We start from the raw sequence: 20,027 nt of genomic DNA, 5'->3' as shown, positions 1-20,027 counted from the left end.
GGAATATAAGAGATCTTGCCAAGTTACAAGACACCTTGGGAACGAGTGCTGATACACTCAAAAAGGAAAGAACACTTCCTTAGCGGTTTGCCATACACCATACAACTGGGTTGATTAATGGAAATGTTTGTGCTTGCTAGAGATTTTAGGTCTCTCTTTGAATTATGAATTACAAATTAAATGAGTACCTATACTTCAGGTTAAAAAAGCCTGAAGGGAGAGGCAGCATCAGTTACCCCCGACTGCCTGCATGACCCTAACCAAGGGGGTTGTTGACTGCACCGGGAACGTGGACCGAACCCGCCGTGAGAGGTCTTCCGTTAAGCTCTACTTGGAGTAGGAGGATGCTTGGGTGCCAGGGGGGGCTCTGGCCGTAAATCCCTCACCTTCCGGGTCCTGCACAAGAGGCTAACGTGACTCGTGATTGGATCTCAAGGCCCGCATACTAGTTGACGGGCGGAAGCTTGGAATAGTGATCCCTGGAGATTACTGGTTAGCCTTCGGGCAGATTATGGAAAAGCCTACGGGCGGAACTCCTTGTATTTCAAAGATAAAATGATGAAATGTTAAAAGAACTTGCTTGATGTTGTTTTTCTATGTCACGTGATAAGATTACGTGAAGGAACCAGTGCTTAACAAGGTTAATTAAAGAAGCTGATTGTTATATGTCAAATTAATGTGTTAGATAATTACATAACTAAAACAAATCGAGGAAAGTGTGGAGGATGGGCCATGGGTCCGTCCTACAGTTGGGTGGTCCCGGTTAGCCGGGAACTTTTCTCAAAAATCTCGAAGTACAGCGGAATGATCATCATCATCAAAAAGAATAACGAGAACGATGACCTAGAGTTACGTCTTACCCGATTTACGCTGTTTTAGGGGAACGGAATGGGACTATGCCTTATGGCAGAGAGGTTGAGCTTTGCATCCCTCTCGTTTCCCATTCTCCTTGAACCAAGTGCAGCGTGAATCCACTTCGGACCTGGCGTTTCTACGTAAAGTAGTTCGCTCAGGTCTGACGCTAGTTGCTGTTAGCTAATGACCCATTAGGGAAACCCTAATTCCGATCGATCCTAAGTGGGAACGGCCAGGATACTTCCGCTACATGGCAGACGCGGGAAGAACTAGATCGCAAAACCCGTAACATTCCATGGGAGTGCCGGGCGGAGCTTTCTAGACATCCTTTCTGATGGACTGCTAAGACGTGTCCTGGATGATACTAGGGGACACGTTACACAGATGGAGGGGGAGAGTACCTCTCAAATGAGTTTAGTGATTTTTTGAGGTCTCATGGGATAAAGAGACAGGTCACATGCATGTATACCCCACAACAAAATGGGGTTGCAGAAAGGAAAAACAGGCATATTGCAGAAGTTGCACGCGCCTTGATGGCTAAAAAGAATATGCCTAAGCATTTTTTGTCTGAGGTTATTCATACTGCTGTTTTTATTATGAACAAAACTCCCACAGTTGCAGTTCATGGTATGACCCCCGAAGAATGTTTTACAGGTAAGAAACCTGATGTCTCATACTTGAAAGTGTTTGGCTATATTGCATATGTTCATGTGCCAGATGAGTTGCGGAAGAAACTGGATCCAAAGGCTGAAAAGTGTGTCTTTGTTGGATACTCTTTAGAGCAAAAGGGTATCATTGTTATAACCATGTCACATGTAAGTTTAGAGTTAGCAGGGATGTCATCTTTGATGAAATGAGCAGTTGGTATGCATCTAGTGGTGATGCATCAGATGATGATGATGATCATGACACTCATGTGCAAGCTGAAAAGCAAGAATCACGGACTCGTAGTGAACCAGAGACATCATCTGGTAGTCCTTGGTCTGGGAGATTAAGGAGTAGCTCTACATCTTCAGGTGCATCTAGTAGCACTACAGGTAAAGACAAAGGAAAGAATAAAGTGTCAGATGGCATTGATGTAGTTCTTGATGGAGACTACAGTGGCTCAAAGAGCTTGGATGATGAGCTTGGCATTCCTTCAGTGAGGACTCCAGGTGTGCAGAGAGCACGCGTCAATGCAAAGACTCCATTGAGTGATCCAATGGTATGTAGGTCTAGCAGGGTGAGATACCTTGTTAACAGATTTGGTTTTGAAGGTTATTCAGCTTACCATTATGCTTATATGGTGAAAGTGATTGAGGATGTTGAGCCCACATGTTTTGAGGAGGCTGTTGGTCATGCTTATTGGGATGCAGCAATGGATGAGGAGATGGCTGCATTAGAGGCCAATAAGACTTGGGATCTAGTATCATTGCTGAAGGGCAAGAAAGCTATTGGATGTAAGTGGGTTTATAAGATTAAGAACAATGCAGATGGTTCTATTAGTAGGTACAAAGCTAGGCTGGTTGCAAAAGACTATGCCCAGACATATGGCATAGATTATGAAGAAACCTTCAGTCCTGTTGCTAGGATGGCAACTATCAGATGTATGATTGCTTTGACAACAGCCAAAGGTATGAGGTTGTAGCAAATGGATGTGAAGAATTCCTTCTTGCATGGTGATTTGCAGGAAGAAGTGTATATGGATCAGCCATCAGGTTATGAAGATCTAGAGCATCCCACGTATGTGTGCAGGTTGAAGAAGGCACTCTATGGGCTCACACAAGCACCTAGAGCACTGTCTGACAAGATCAAAGAGTATCTTGTCAATATTGGCTTTTATGATCACTCACTTTATGTGAGAAAGGGAGATGCAGGTTTGGTCATTAGAGTAATCTATGTGGATGACTTGATTATTATAGGTGATAGTGATAGTGGGATTGCTGAAGTCAAGGACTTTTTGAAGAATAAGTTTGAGATGAAGGATTTAGGTGAGCTAAGGTACTTCCTTGGCATTGAGGTGATCAGATGTGATGATGGTAAATGGCTGTCCCAAAGATAGTATGGCTTGGATATGTTGTCCAAGTATGGTATGACAGCATGCAAACCACTTTTGGTCCCATTGGAGCAGAATGTAAAGTTAAGTGCTGATGTTGGGGATGAGATAGAAGACCCTACTATGTTTAGGAGGATAGTGGGGAGTTTGATCTACATGACCATTACAAGGCCAGACTTGAGCTACGTTGTTGGTCTTGTGAGTCAGTTTATGCAAGTACCTAGAAAGCCAAATTTGTATGCAGTCAGATGCATATTGAGATATGTGAAGTCCACATTACATTATGGACTTTTCTATGAGCCAGGTACAGATGTATAGGTGTTTGGATACACAGATACAGATTGGGCTAGTAGTATGTCTGATAGAAGATCTACCAGCAAATACATGTTCTCTCTTGATAGTGCAGCAGTTACTTGGAGAAGCAAAAAGCAATCTACAGTTGCTTTGTCGAGTACAGAGGCTGAGTATAGAGGTGCTGCTGTTGCAACATATGAGGTAGTATGGCTGTAAAAGTTATTGGCTGATTTAGATGTGCAGGTGGAAGGTCCAGTTGTCATTTATTGTGACAACATGAGCAGTATACAATTGGCTAGGAACCCTGTGTTCCATGCCAAGACAAAATATATTGAGGTACACTACCACTTTGTGAGAGAGAAGGTACTAGCAGGTGAGATTGACTTGGTGTATGTCAGCACACATGATTAGATAGCTGACATCTTCACAAAGGCATTGGATACAGAGAAGCTTCAAAAGTTTCGAAGCTTACTTGGAGTTGCAGAGATGCAGTTGAGCTTGAGGGGGAGTGTTGAGATGAAAAGCTCAACACATGCAGACATTAATGATGGACTGCCTCGTTAGATGGGTCCACACATCTACACTTAGCACGTCAGTGGTCATTATGACTCTCACATGGCCACTGACTCATTACTTATTACATTTAGGTTGTTACACCTATTTACAGTTAGCATAGTTATAGTGCCAATCGAATAGTATAGCCGGTTATACATTGTTTGACTTAGTAGGCCACTTTTCTTTATGTTGTATCTTATCTATACTTTGTGTACATTGAAAAGTGTGTGGAAAAAGAAGAAGAAACCAGCAAGAAAACGTTTTGGCCTCCATCTCTCTTCTTGTCTCTTGAGTGAGCTTCTGCTTGTGCATTCTGTGTGTGTTCAGCGCATCATCTTGAGCAAGTCCCCCCACCACGCGATTCTTGACAGTGCGAGGGAGGTATCTGCCACCTACCTACCTCACACAAAAGATGAATGAATTCTATGACTTGAAGTAGCTAGGATTATTCCTTGAAGCATATTATTCAAAGTTCATTTCACTCCTAAAATATGCACCCCCAATGGATGTGACACAACAGGTGTCAAAATTCTGTGTTGGATTGAATCCACCCATAAACACTCAATTGGAATCAATGCGCCCAATGGACTTGCAAGATGCATTATTCCGAGCGAATCCAATTGTCCAAGAACTTAAATCGAGCAATTGTAGCAAAGATGACTATGGAGATCAGGATAAGAGATGCCATACGTGCGGAGAGATAGAGCGCATCCGTAGGAGATGTCCCTACCGTCAATGCTTCCATTGTAATGAGTCAAGACACATCCAAGAAGACTGCCCTGATCTAAGTCCAAAAGACATTGAGCCTCCAAGAAAACGAAGCTACACAAGTGCAATCTATGGATATATAGACAGATCAGATGAAGACGAAGATCTGGAGCTCACTAAACCTTATTAGGAGGACTAAAATTCCTAGAAGCTTAATCGACATGTAACACAATTGAGAATAAATCCTACTCTTGTACCTATTCAATTCAAATAATATGAGTGCACTACTTGAAACATTAAGAGTAGCGCAGTGGATGCATGGTGGGTCTTAACCCACAGGTCATAAGCCCCATTAGTGCTTGTCTCCTAGTTTCTCTCAAGATGAGGACATCTCGATTCCTCTAAGGGACAGAGGATGTAATATCTTCCCCTCCCTCCCCCCCGTGACCCCCATGCCTCCCCCCATGAGAACCCCCCCTTAAATTTTATTTAATGCAAATTTTTTTACTCTCCCTCTCTCTTCCCGTATCGTGTGCATGGCGGGGGGAGAGAGAGAGAGAGAGAGAGAAAGAGAGAGAGAGAGAGAGAGAGAGAGAGAGAGAGAGAGAGAGAGAGAGAGTAATAATAGGGGGGCATGCAACCCCCCAGATGGAGGGTGGCGTCTCTCCCCCACCATACCACCTCCCTCCCTCCCCCATTATAAAGGGGATTAGCAACTCCCCCAGTCTGAAACAGCGCCCCTAGCTGTGATGCCAGCACCCCCTCCTTTTTTTCATCGTCTGCAATGAAACCTCCTCCCGTGATCAATGCTGAGGGAGAGAGAGAGAAGAGAGAGAGAGAGAGAGAGAGAAGAAGAGAAGAAGGGAGAGAAAGAAGGAGAAGAAGAGGGAGAGAAAGGAGGAGAAGAAGAGGAAGAGAGAAGAGAAGAAGAAGAAAAACAAGAAGAGGAAGGGAGAGAAAGAGGAAGAAGAAGAGGAAGAAGGAGAGAAGAGAGAAGGAGAATAAGAAGAAGAAGAGGGAGAAGAGGGAGAGAGAGGGAAGGAGAAGAAGAGAGAGAGAGAGAAGAAGAGAAGAAGGGAGAGAAAGAAGGAGAAGAAGAGGGAGAGAGAGGACGAGAAGAAGAGGAAGAGAGAAGAGAAGAAGAAGAAGAAGAAGAAGAAGAAGAGGAAGGGAGAGAAAGAAGGAGAAGAAGAGGGAGAGAGAGGAGGAGAAAGGAGGAGATTCAGAAGAGGAAGAGAGAGGAAAAGAAAAAGAAGAAGAAGAGGGATAGAGAGAAGTGGAAGATAATTAGGGGAGGATATAGGGAGAGCAAGAGAGAAAGAGAGAGGGAGATAAGACTATGAGATGGAGAGGGTGAGATAGATGGAAAACAAATTGAGAAGAGGGTAAAAGAAGAAGAAGAGTTATGCATGTTGAAGTCACATTGTTTGGCCTTAGATTCCTTGTGAACCCGCATATCACTTCCTTCCGCCAGGGCAAGAGCGGTCGATTTACCTCAAGGGTTGCAAGACCGGGAAAGCACAAGGATGGCACCCAAGAGACGAGTTACAAGGAGCACAAGTACTGAAGTTGCAAACGGAGCTAGGAACATATCCAATGCAAGCAAAGACATGAATACCACCAACCCTCCAACAACTATAGCTCATATCCAGGTTGTATCAAGATTTAGATTCTTCTACGCATCTTGAATTCTTAAATAGAGGTAGAATTGCATGTATTCGCCATTAAAAGGGCTTAGGATGGGTTGATCTTCTACCCTAAATAGGTAGCCATGATTAATAAAGGTCAAGGTGAAATCACTTAGATCATTTAAAGGATCTAGAAGGAATTTGTTAAATTGACCTTGCGAAGCCCTAACTCAAGGGGGAGAGCAAACTTTAGGGTATTTGATTTATGCTAAGCATGTTGCTTGGAACTGTTGAAATGGTTTTAACGAAGGTTGATCTTGTTAAAGATGGAAAAAGTGATTGGTAGGCAGAGTAGTTACTTGCTGGATTAGGAAAGGATCTTTTCCTAGTTAAAGGATGTTAGGCTGGTTGTTTCAGCTTGATTGTTTCCGAAAGGATACTTAAGGATTGGTTGTGGTCCAAGTGATTATATTTTCATGGCGGGAACTGTAAGGATAAATTGCCATGGGAACAAAAGGGATGTTTTCCCTAGAAAATGTTATTGGGCTGGTTGCTTCAGTTGTGGATGATTTTCTAAAGGGATAATTAAGGAAGGATGGCGCTAGCTACCCCCCATGAACTGCCAAACCCTAACCAAGCAGGTTATGAATCCGCGCCGGGAATGTGGACCGAACCCATCGCAACAGATCTCTCCGTGGAAATTACTTGGCATAGGAGGACACTTGGGTGCTAGGGGGGGCTCTGGCCGTAAATCCCAATGCCTTCGGACCCTACACAAGTGTTCTATGTGGCTCAGGATGGGATCTTGAGGCTTTGGATACTAGTTACAAGGCAAAATCTTGGTAGGATAAACCTTTGGGTTTTTATTGCCAGGAGACAGAAGGATTTTTCTATGGAGGTAGAAATGGACTCTTAATCCTCCTGTATGAGACAAACATTAATCTAAAGATAAGTTAAGAAAGTGTTTGATCTTGTTTTATCTTGTCTTAGTGTCTGTGGCCTAAATTACGTAAAGGAACTTGTGATCAACGGGTTAATTAAGGAAGCTGCTTTTATGTGTCAAACATAATGTGATAGGTAATTAGATAACTAAAACAACCCCCAAGGGAAGCATGGTGGATGTGACTGTTGGGTCCATCCTACGGCAGGGTGGTCTCGGTTAGCTGAGAGCTTTCCTCAAAGGAAATGTTAACGAGGAATATTAGGAAAAGTCAAACGATGACCTTAGACAATGTTGGTTAGAACCCTGATTCATACCATTTTAGGGGACCCGAATGGGACTATGCCCTATGGGTAGAGAGGTTGAGTGATGCATCCCTCCCATTTCCCATTCTCTTTGACCCAAGTGCAGTATGAGTCTGGTTTGGCCCAGTTGTGTTTGCGCAAAGTGGAGCAGTTGTAGACCGATGCTAGAAGGCTATTAGGAAGACCCGGTTATAAGGAACCCAAACTTCAAGTCGATCCTAGTGGGAACGGTAGGATAAGTTCCGTTGCAGGGCAGACTTGAGAGACCCTAGTTGGCAAACCCCGTGTCATTCCTTAGGAGTGCGGGGTGGTGTCTTCTAGATATATATCTCGATGGATTGCTAAGACGTGTCCCACGATTTGAGGAGTGGGTATGTTACAGATTCATCCTTAAATTGAAAAGGCTTTCCAAGAGCCTTACTAGCAGCACAACTAGGACCACTCGTAGCACGCTTATCCATACTCATAGGCCCAATGGTCCTATCAATGCCGCCATCACAACTATCTCTTGTGGAACTGTTGCAAGCCTTGATGGGACTTGCTAGGCATGGAATCCTTTTATCCCCAAAAGGCATATTATCACTACTCATCAAATTGCCATTTCATACTTGCAAATTCTGGCTACCAAGATCCCCTACCAAGGTTGTCTTGGTATTAGCAAAAGGATTTTCTCTTTGCAAAATTGGCTGGATATTTGGATGCACTTGCAACGAGCGGGGCAAACTCCAAAATTTTTCCCAACATCTTCGAATATACTGCTCATAGTCAATTGCATGCCCCTTGGCCTCATATAATGACTTAGGATCTTGCATCCTCACTTGGATTTGCATGTTAATCTCCAAGCCACTCAAAAAGGGCTCACATAGCACATCACTCGGCAATGCAGTAGCTCTTCTTGGCCAAAGCCTAAGAATATCATCAAAGGCTCTAGCATATTCTTTAGCAGAAGGGTAAGACTCTTGTCTTATCTGCATAAGCTACCCTGAGACCTGGGTCATAGGCACCCTCTTTTCATATTCATCTAAAAATTTATCGTGCAGCTCCTCGAATGATTTAATCGACCCTCTTCAAAGGCTCCAATACCATTTTCTAGCTTCTCCCTTCAGGGTGCTAGAAAATAAAAGCATCCGATGAATATCATTGAACCCACTTGTAAGGCAAGTTAGCCCATATTCTTTTTAAGTGCAACATTGGATCCTCATTTACCAACCCATGAAATACTGCGAGATCCCTATAAGGAGGAGGGCATTTAGTCCTCTCCTTTGGGATTACCACTGGGCCATTAAAATTTTCATATTCATGACCTAACTCTAGTGTCTTGGGGTCTCCAATCTCTTCCATTTCCACCTTTACTGGTGTAGGGAGGTTAATATTATCCTTGTCATCCCTTTCTGCCAACTCACAAAGTGGTCTAGGGAGTCCTATAGCTCTTAACATGTCCTTCCGATCCTTTCTTAGAGGATCTTCCATATCTTGCCCCTTCCTAGGTAGTTCCATGATGGATTTATCTAGGATCTTCTGCCTCTTATCAAAAGCAAACTTATCCTTAGCACTTAGGACCTCGGGACAGTGCCTTTTAAGTAATGATTTTCCCTTTATAGCTTAGGCTTCTAGCATCCTTATGATGCCTAAAATTTTGGCATAATGCCCTACCACATGGGATGTTTTAGTCATAACTACACTCCACTGTATGTCGAGTTTTTCCCATGGCACTACGGCTTTAGCATAATCACTTGTTGATGTCATGACCACCATAGCCTTCAAAATACTTGTTCCATGCCCTCTAGGTTGATGGATGGTTATACATGATTTCTCTTGGGTAGAGACCACACCAAGGTGAACCTCAGCCCATGCCATCACATTAGAGGATGAGGTAACCGCTAATTGGTTACTCTTCTCATCACCTAAATTATCTTCTGTAGAGGACTCATGATCTACATAACTAACTAAATCCATCAGTAAGTTTTGTATAGGGAAGGCCAAGGTTTCCCATCCTTGAACGAACCCCATTTTATGGGCAACTTAGCACTACTAATGGGAATTATAAACTTAGGTCCCTTTATAATCTAGATTTGGAAACCACCACTTATAGGCAGCCCCCGAAAAATGCACCACTGATGGGACCTAAAATGGGCCACCACTGGCTATGGCACTAGCTGAACCTCATGCACACAACCATGCACACAATAGACAACCCCACCACACGGCCTCACGGTCCAAGAGCGTCTGTAATACACTGATGTACACTAGATAGACTTAATTATATGTTTGTAGTTGATATATAGTCCAACATTTACCTTCCTCTCTCCTCAGAGGAGGGAGATCCCATAACATGTAGGCATAGTGCCTCGTCACACAAACATCAGGAAGCTCCCCCCGGCTAATTTCCGTGGCTCCATTGTGACTCTCCTACACCTCAAGGATTGGCCCCAAGATGCGTCGCTCAAACATATAAGACATAACACGCAAACTCCACTCTTTTTTTGTTTTGTATGATGCAGGAATATATAAATCCTCACTAAAGAGTCCCAAGGAAAGCATACAATTGACCTACAACAAAGACTCCTTTCCACTCAACGTATAAGTCATATCCTAGGAAGACAAATGCTATGCAATCCAAGACTGATACCATGCCATGCGTCATGCATAGTGCATATGATCCTAGTACACAAACAATGTTTATCAAATCAGCATTTTGTGATGTGGATAAAACAACCCTTCCATGATTTTCATTAAATGTATGCTTCAATGTATGGAGACTAGCACTGATTTCTCGTGCTACTAGCCCCTTAAACTAAATTATTGCAATTCTATATGGAATGCCCAATCAAATGTTTCAAAAAATTCAAACCCTCTCAACCCTTTTAATCTCTTAACCTCACCCATTCCCTCTAACGTTTAGGTTAATATGCTGCATTGCATAGGTGTAAGGTATTATTTTGTATGTATTTTTCTCATAAAACTGAAAAATCATGAACTATAGCACATAAAAAAAGCCAAAGTAAAGCCAAACTTCATGCCTCAGCTTTTTTATACAACCACAACCATGAATCATAATTTTCTATACTTTTATAACATGAAAATCCTATTTTTCTCCATTTTAGCTATTTTCTCTATTTATTTATGCATAAAAATAGATTATTTTCTGATTTATCATTAATGATTGATCATGAAAGCTGAAAGATGTTTTGTCTTAGAATTTTATCCCATATGCATCTATTTTTTCCACTCGAAACCAATAAAATCTTCATTTTTACACTAAAAATACACTTTTTGGGCCATAATTTAATTATTACGACTATTATCATTACGGGTCTACAATTTTTTTTATGCATAGCCCTCAATCATAAGGAAAAAAATATCCAAACAAAATTTTTTTCCATATGAATTTCATTTAGACCATCAAACATAAAAAAGAAGCAAATTTCCTTTGTAAAAATGAGGCATACCGCTTATTTGCATGTTACGGGTTTTGTAATTAATTTTTTTCAGTTACCAATGGACTGACTACTAGAAAATCTTCAATGTTGAACATCTCCCCTCAGTCTTCTCTTGATCTTGGAGCAATTCGGGGCAAGCATCCTTCAACCGGTCTTCATTCTTCTTCATGGGCATGAACTGCCCCTTAAGGGGAGAGAGAGGGAGGAGAGAGAAGGATTGAAACATGAGATTTTTAAATCCTCCATTAAAACAAGCAAGCTTGCAACCATCTTGTTCCTCTCCATTCTCTTATCGAGAATCTCCCTGTAACGTGTCCACTAGTATCATCCAGGACACGTCTTAGCAGTCCATCGGAAAGAATGTCTAGAAAGCTCCGCCCGGCACTCCCATGGAATGTTACGGGATTTGCGATCTAGGTCTTTCCGCGTCTGCCACATAGTGGAAGTATCCTGGCCGTTCCCACTTAGGATCGACCGGAATTAGGGTTTTCTTGATTGGTCATTACCTAACAGCAACTAGCGTCGGACCCAAGCAAACTACTTTACGCAGAAACACGAGGTCCGAAGCAGATTCACATTGCACTTGGTTCAAGGAGAATGGGAAACGCGAGGGATGCAAAGCTCAACCTCTTTGCCATAAGGCATAGTCCCATTTCGTTCCCCTAAAACAACGTAAATCGGTTAAGACATCACTCTAGGTCAATGCTTTTGTTGTTCGTGTCCTTAGACGATCATCCCGCTGTTCTTTGAGAAAAGTTCCCGGCTAACCGGGACCACCCAACCGTAGGACGGACCCATGGCCCATCCTCCGCACTTTCCTCGGTTTGTTTAGTTATGTAATTATCTAACACATTAATTTGACATGTAACAATCAGCTTCTTTAATTAATCCGTTAAGCACTAGTTCCTTTATGTAATCTTATCACATGACATAGAAAAACAATATCAAACAAGTTCTTTATTAACATATCATCATTTTTATCTTTGAAATACAAGGAGTTCCCGCCCATAGGCTTGTCCATAATCTGCCCGAAGGCTATCTAGTAATCCACAGGGATCACTATTCCAAGCTTCCGCCCGTAAACTAGTATGTGGGCCTCGAGATCCAATCCCGAGTCACATTAGCCTCTTGTGCAGGACCCGAAAGGCGAGGGATTTACGGCCAGAGCCCCCCTGGCACCCAAGCGTCCTCCTGCTCCAAGTAGAACTCAATGGAGAGATCTCTCGCGGTGGGTTCGGTCCACGTTCCCGGTGCGGTCAACAACCCCCTTGGTTAGGGTCAGGCAGGCAGTCGGGGGTAACTGAAACTGCCTCTCCCTTCAGGCCTTCAACCTGAAGCGTAGATATTCATTTAATTTGTAATTCATAAATCAAACAGTGCTCTAAATTCTAGCTGACGTTTGTCGGACCTAGGGTCTCTTTTTAAGAACTTCAAGGACAAACCCTAGTTCTTTTACATTTACAAATTTATTGACCCTACAATCAGGGAAGATAGTCAAGTGTTTAAGGTATAAACATTTCTTCATCTTTAAGTCCTTCCCAAGGCATATTTTGCAGCATAGCTATTTCTAAGTTTACATTAATTCGATTATCTTTAGAAGGTAATATTGAGATCACCTTGGCACGATTTGTTATCCTTATGACAGTTGATTTTTCAGTCCTAAATTTTAATGCTTTGAGGTTAGGTAAATTTAATTAATCTTCCTTTTCCCTTGCAAACGAAACTCATGCCAAATAACAATCTTTTCCTTGCTAAGATATGCAATTAGCAATGATAACTTCCTAGAATTCAGCAACGTAAGAAACCTTTCATGAATTTCATCTTCTATGTTGCAAAAAAGAATAGGGTTTAATGGTGTAAGATGCAGTTTTTATACCTTTAAGATTTAACCGAAATATACTATTATAGTAAGTAGATAATCTTGCTCGTAATTCGTTTTGATGCATGATGCTATTCGAAGGAAACTATGTTCTATACAATATCATTTGTTCAATTAAATTAAACTCCTTCATCGTAAATAACTCGGAAAAATATATCTTATCCCTAACAATTCATCTTTGCATGATTGACTTAAAACCAATATAAAACCAAGAAGGAAAAACCTGGTTTTGGGGTGAGATATCCACATGGATACCAGGAGATGACCCTCCCGCAGCTACTCCTTGGACTTTCTTAGGCGGCATCGCAGTTCGAACGTGAAGACAACTTTTACTCTTTCTTTCGGATTTCCACCGTCTCTCTTTTGAGGCAAGGAGCCGTTTAAATGATTGATCACGAGAAGGAATAATAAGACCTTTAGGTTCTTAGCTTCTTCGGAGAGGGAATGGTTTATAAAGCCTAAAAAGGCCCTATAGGGTATATACACGGCAAAAAAAGTTGTGCGTGAGTGTGGCTTGGCAACATACACACCTTGGGAGATTTTTGGGCATGGGAGTGAAAGGACTTAGGGTTTTCAAACCTAGGGGGAAAATTTGAAGGGTAACACAAGGAATTATAGCACGGGGAGAAGGTGTGAAGGAAAAAGGGTACACGGGGGTAAGGGCTTAGGGGATGTGTTAAAAGGAGTATGGGGGTGGAAGGGAAAAAAGGATTATGAGGGGGGGTGAAGGGTAAAAGGAATATGAGTATAGGAGGGGGGGTTGAGGGTTTTAAAAACCCGTGTTCAAATGAAGGAGTAGAAGGGATATGGGTATAGGAAGGGGGCTTGAGGTGGTCCCCTTTAGAAGGGAAATTCGTGGGGGTAGTCCTAAGCCACAAAAAAGGGGGCTTAGGAGGCCCAATGCTTCTGGAAAACTATTGACGATGGGCAGAATTTTGGAGATGGCGACAACGGGTTAGTCTGTAGAGGTGGCGGTGGCTCGGCTCTATCCTCCTCACCACACGACGTCAGGCGGCAGCAATTCGAAGCAGGGCGGCGGCATATCTCCTTCCATCCTTTCTCCCTCCTGAAACCCTGCGGCCCTCCCTCTTTAAATAGGGGAGGGGAGGGAATCCTCCCCCCCTCAAGGTGTCTCAATGCATGTTGAAGGAGCCGAGCAAGCTCCAGCGAGGAGCTTGCTGGCTCCTCTATGCCCCCTCGACGCTCCAGCTCGATGCGCCGCTGCGAAGGTGAAAATATATATATTTAATATATTACACTCCCTCTCTCTCTCCAAACGGACTTTAATCGGAGAGGCATCGAGAAAAAATGAGGAGGCGCATTGACGCTTCCCTCTATTCGACAATTTTTGCATTAGTTTCAAGGCTTTTATTAAGCCTAAGGTTTAAAACATTAACATAACTGGGTCATCTTTTTGTGTTCACACTATTCCGCAAGTGGATATTTCGGTTTTGAGGGGCGGCCAAACAAACTCCCATTTGAAATCCGACTAGACAAGTGGCTTTGTGGCATCGAACTCCATCAAGTTGGCCTCTCCGACGCACTTTACAGCCTCCCGATCTGGTAGCTGCTTTATAATGCTGAACCTTGCGGGGATTAAATGGGGGTCAAACGACCTCTGATTGAAGAACTGAGAGTTGCATTGCATTCCTGACGTCAAAATGCATCTAGGAAAACTCTAGCTCGGCCATCTGCCACCATTTGATTTTTCATAAAAATTGGCTCTTTATAACCTCTCGGGTGCTTTTCGACTCCAAAATGGGCTGCAACGCTCCAAGAATGGGTCCTAAAATCTAGCTCTCATGTTTGTAGCTTTCTTGGCAGCTTAACTCATTTGGCTTTTATTTGCATTGGCAACTCAAGCATTTGGTCATGTATTTAAGTACGTCACTTTTGAGCTTTTGCCAATGATAGCTTTTCCTAACTACATTGAGAATTTTGGCATAGCTAGGATGTCCTGAAAATGGAGAATCATGAGCTTCCCATAGTATTTTCTTCTTAAGTTCTTGACTTGAAGGAATACATAATCTTGTCCTGAAGTAGACAAGTCCTTCGATAATAGAGAAGCTAAGATACTTTGTCTTAAGCTTAGAATTTTGTTCTTTATTCTAAATTTTCTTTCAGCATTTGCTGATATTTGGGATCATTGTTCATCTTCTCCTTGGCTATCTTGATGATGGGATTGCTAGGCATTGATATCATTGTAGCTAGTGTTTGATCCCTAAGAGGTTCTTTTAAGATAAGTGCATTGAGAAATTATTTGTGGCTTAAAGCATCTGCAATTACATTCTCTTTGCCCAGTCTATATTTGATCTTAAAATCATACTCTTGCAAGACTTCAATCCACCGACGTTGCCTCATATTTAGATCTGGTTGAGTGAAGATCCATTTAAGACTTTTATGTCAGTTACTAGTGAGAATTTTCCCGAGTAGATAATGTCTCCATAACTTAAGAGTGTGAATAATTGAAAATAATTTTAGGTCATGAGTAGTGTAATTTCTCTTGTGATTCTTCAATTTCTCGAGGATTATGTTACTGGATCTCCTTCCTGCATGAGTACACATCGCAAAGCAAGAGAGCTCGCATCAGTCACCACTTAGAATACTTTGCTAAGATCAGGTAGTTTGAGGATTGAAGTCATGTGACTAAGCTTAGCTTGAGCCTGTCAACTTGAGTAGGTCGGTGAGGGGTGTAGCAATCAAGGCATAATTCTTGATAAAGATCCAATACCAGCTTATTAAACCCAAAAAGCTACGAACTTTGCTTATAGTGGTTAGAGGCGGCCAATCTTGTACATCCTTTACCTTGGCTGGGATCTACTGAAATTCTCTTTAAACCCTATATACTCGATTTTCTTCTTGAAGAATGCACACTTCTTCATCTTAGCAGATAGCTTGTGAGTTGCATTGTCTCAAGAATTGACCGCAGTTGTGACTCGCGACTTCCTTCATCCTTGGAATATGTTAAGATGTCATCAAAGAATACAATGACAAAATCATCAAGATAAAGTTTGAATATATATTGCATTAATCTGTTGAAGGTAGCAGTGGCATTTTGTTAATCCAAATGACATTAGGATAAACTCGTAATGACCATACCTTGTGCTAAAAGAGGTTTTTGGGATACCTTCTTACTTGATTTTGATCTGGTAATACCTTGATCTGAGATCAATCTTGGAGAAAATCTTCGCTCCTTATAGTCAATAAAGTAGTTCGTCGATCCTTGGAATCGGATACTTATTCTTGATGGTTTCTTGATTTAGCCCTCGATAATCAATGCAGAGATGGAGAGTCCCATCCTTCTTTTTCTGAAATAACATCAATGAAGCTTCCCAGGGTGAGTTATTATGTCTAATGTATCCCTAATCTAAGAGTTGTTTGAGTTGTACCTTTAGTTCTATGGCTTCTGGAATGGACTTCAATATGGTCGCTTTGCAACTGATGCAGCTCCTAATAATAGCTTGATTTCATGGTCGACTTATCTCTGTGGTGAAAGTTTAGTTAATTCTTCAAAAAATAGGTCAGCATATTCCCTAAGCCACGATGGTTCATCTTCGGCTTCTTTATCCTATTAAGTCTTATTTAATTTGATTAGGTATGCAGGTGATCCTTCTCTTAAACCTTTAGCAATTCGAGAAGCTTTCGCTAATTGAATCTTTGGTTTTCATGCTTCTCCTTGCGTGGCCACTTGTTGTCCCACAAGATTCAAGAATGTGACTTGGCCCTTTTCACAAGGAATATGAGCATCATTGGGAGTTAACGATTCCATTCCTAACAAGCACTCATAGGTTCCCCAATTCATCACTTTGAATTTCATATTGATCTAATTGCCACCAAGATTAAACTCCACCTTACTTGTCTATTGTGTTGAGGAAACTTCTTTTCCATCAGCTAACTCAACTATCAGCCCAGGTGCATGCATTGTGTTAATGCCTCGTTTTCTAGCACACCTTGGTGGTATGAATGAATGTGTGCTTCCAGAATCAATCAAAATAATAAAGGCTTTACAGTTATAGGTTGACGGTGTTTGAATCACTGAGAACTATCGATTTGGTCCCTTCTTGTTGAGAGAGGTGTGAATTCTCACTCTCCCCATGTCGATTTCCAAGGTGGAACCTTCATCATCTTCTACTTCCTTGAGGGTTATGCTGGAAACTCTTCCTCTAGCTGTGGCTGTCTGGCTGGCTCTGGTTGTTACAGAACTTTCTTTGACATTCATTCTGTTTGAGTCATAGTATCTATTGATACTTATCAAGTGTTATTTGACACTATATTCCTTGTGTCTCTTGATACAATTAAATCTTTTGCTACTCAAATTTGAGTGCTTTGGTGCTATTTTGCTGCTCCAGCATATGGGTAAAGACTCTCCAATTGTTTGATTCAAAGGGGTCGGGTTTCACACCTGGAAAATCTGCATCAAGCTCATTCTAATGAAGGAGAGTCTTTGGGCCATTACTAATGGCAAGGAGAATAAGCCTTGGGATGCGAACCTTGCAGTTACTTGAAAAAAGAATGATGACAAAGCACATGCCATCATTAAGATGGAATTGGATGATAGCTACATCCACCATGTGGATACTTATGAAACCTCTAATGATACATGGAAGAGATTAGATACTTTGTTTGGTGCACGATCAAAGTCATCTAAGTATGGATTACTGATTAAATTTCTTAGGCTAGATATGAAATCAAACACATCTCTTGCAACTCACTTAAACTACATGGAAAGTCTCTTAACTCAGCTTGCACAAATTGATCTCAAGATGGATGAAGATATTTGTATTGGTGTGTTGTTAAAAAGCTTGCCTCCTCTTGACTTTAATAATGTGTCAACTACATTGATGAGCATGCCTAGTCCTAAATTGATTGACATTAAGGCCTCCCTACTAGAAGAAGAAATGAATGTATATTCCAAAGAAGAACCAAGTATCTCTAAATATAAACAAATGTTATATGTAGGTATCAGGTACAAGGGAAATAAAAATAAACTAGTATGTGACTTTTGCAAAAGGATTGGGCACACGGAGAAATTCGGTCATGCCAAGAAGAGGTCCCAAAGGCCTATCTAGCTGCACTTAAAGAAGAAGAATACCATGGAGCAAAAGAAGAAGAAGTCCACCAAACACAATATTAGTGAGTTTGGGAATCTCCCAATTCCCATTTTTTGAATACTAAAAAGGTGGCACCCGGATAACATGCCCATAAGTTTCTCAAAACCATGTGATATGACCTATCATTTGAAAGCACTTGAAAAATGGAATCTATTGAGCTATAGAGCACTCGATTTGGAAATAAAGTGTTCAAGTTATGACAAATCCAAAGATTTGACCACGTGTCCCAAACTTATGGGAAATTTCCATATTCCCCAATATGGTGCTACCAGGAGAAGGACAAACCTCATTAGTCCTTCTATTCTGATAGACTTTTTTAGCCTTGTATTGCCTAGCCCTAGATACTTCTAACATAAGCTTTTAAACTCCTCATGTAACATTGTACTACAGTCTTTGTACACTTTGTCTTGCCCTTGTTACAGCTTTTGGATGTTCACCATGTCTTTGATACCCACACTTAGCCTTTTGTGCAACAACCTCTAGTTTTTACCAAGTTTGGGGTGTCCCCACACTTTGTAGGTGGTTGCTTACTAAAGCCTCTACACACTTTGTAAATTTCTGGTTGTGATTGAGAAGGGGTGTTGAGATATTGGCAATCACACTCAGCTTAGCCTCTTTTTGTATGGAGCAATGTGGGTGCTCAGGATACAAAATCCCATATGCATAGTGGTGGAAAGTGTAGCCTAGTCTATTCCTATAAAGCATTGTACTTGCTCTCATTTTGAATGCAATGTCATAGTACTTTTGTACTTCCAGCAAAGTGTCTGTGTCATTGTCAACAAACAAGATTGTGTTTATGAGTCCAAGCTTCTATCTTGGAACCTAATTCACTTGTGTCACATTTGGTCTTGATGTCTATTACCTCATGAGCTCACTCTTCCTCTTTCAACCTCCATAACCATGCTCTAGATTCAACATTCTTTATAGACTCAATGAAACCTGCAAGAAGCTCCAAGAAAGGGGAAAGAGAGCCCTCTCTTTAAAAAGTACCAATTTGTTTCCCCTCTAAGACCAGTTAAATCCCATTTTACCTAACTGCCTCCAAGTTGCATGAAAATTTGATGACGACCTGCTATTTTAGCCTTCCATATCCATATATATCCTTCAAGATCTCCAGATATATTCTTCATCTAACTATAGATATCCTGCAAGCCTTTACTAGTCATTGTTTATGTCTAGTACCTATATTACTTGTTTGAATTTGGTTTTTATGGAGAAAAATTAAAATAGAGAAAAATGAATCAAAGACCAAAGCTCTGATACCACTTCTCAAGAAGTGAACTGCAGAGAGAGAAAGTGAAGAGAGAAGTCTATAGAAGAGAGAAAGACCAAAGCTCTGATACCACTTCTCAAGAAGTGAACTGGAGAGAGAGAAAGAGGAGGGAGAAGTCTATAGAAGAAAGAGATGAAGAAGTGCAAAAGGGAGTGAAAGAGAGTAATGAGGAGAGAGAAATACTAGAATAGGAGAGAGAGAAGAAATAAAAGAGGAAGAAGCCATTGAAGTTGAGAGAAAGGTAATGAGGAGAATGATAGTAATGTATTAATGTGTCAAAAGATGAGAAAAATTGTATGTCCCCTCCTTTTATACCTATGTGAGTGTGACATGGTATCACTATTATTTACACAATAAATCCCTATTCTTCCCAACTTCTTACATTACCTATGTGGCTTGATTATTATAGGTGACAGTGAGAGTGGGATTGAAAAAGTTAAGGATTTTTTTTTGAAGAAGTTTGAGATGAAGGATTTGGGTGAGCTAAGGTACTTTCTTAGTATTGAGGTCATCAAAAGTGATATATTATCCAAGTATGGTATGACAATGCGTAAGCCTCTTTTACTACCATTGGAGTAAAATGTGAAGTTGAGTGCTGACGTTGGGAATGAGAGAGAAGTCTCTACTATGTTCAGGAGGGGGATTTTATTTTTGTGAGCTTTTCTTTTCTTTCTTTTGCAATAAGTCCTTTTTTTTCAAGCTTTTTTGTGCAACATAATAGCGATTTAATATTTGCAAGCTTCTAGTTTCATGCTTTTGTAAATGTCTAGTTTTTATCTAGCTTTCAAAAATTAAGTTTCCCACATGTAAACCTTTTAGTTAAGTATGTTTCAAAGAAATATATATTGAACTATTAGTGTTGAGATGGCAAGCTCAACATGTGTGGAAATTAATGATGGACCGCCTCGCTAGATGGGTCCGCACATCTACACTTAGCACATTGGTTGTCATTATGATACTCACATGGCCACTGAATTATCACTTATTATATTTAGTTTGTTACA

Source organism: Lygodium microphyllum, chromosome 20 (assembly GCF_053477565.2).
Source record: "Lygodium microphyllum isolate KBCC chromosome 20, Lygodium_microphyllum_v1.1.10, whole genome shotgun sequence".
In the NCBI taxonomy this organism is placed as follows: Eukaryota; Viridiplantae; Streptophyta; class Polypodiopsida; order Schizaeales; family Lygodiaceae; genus Lygodium; species Lygodium microphyllum.
Note: the sequence above shows the minus strand (reverse complement) of the source record.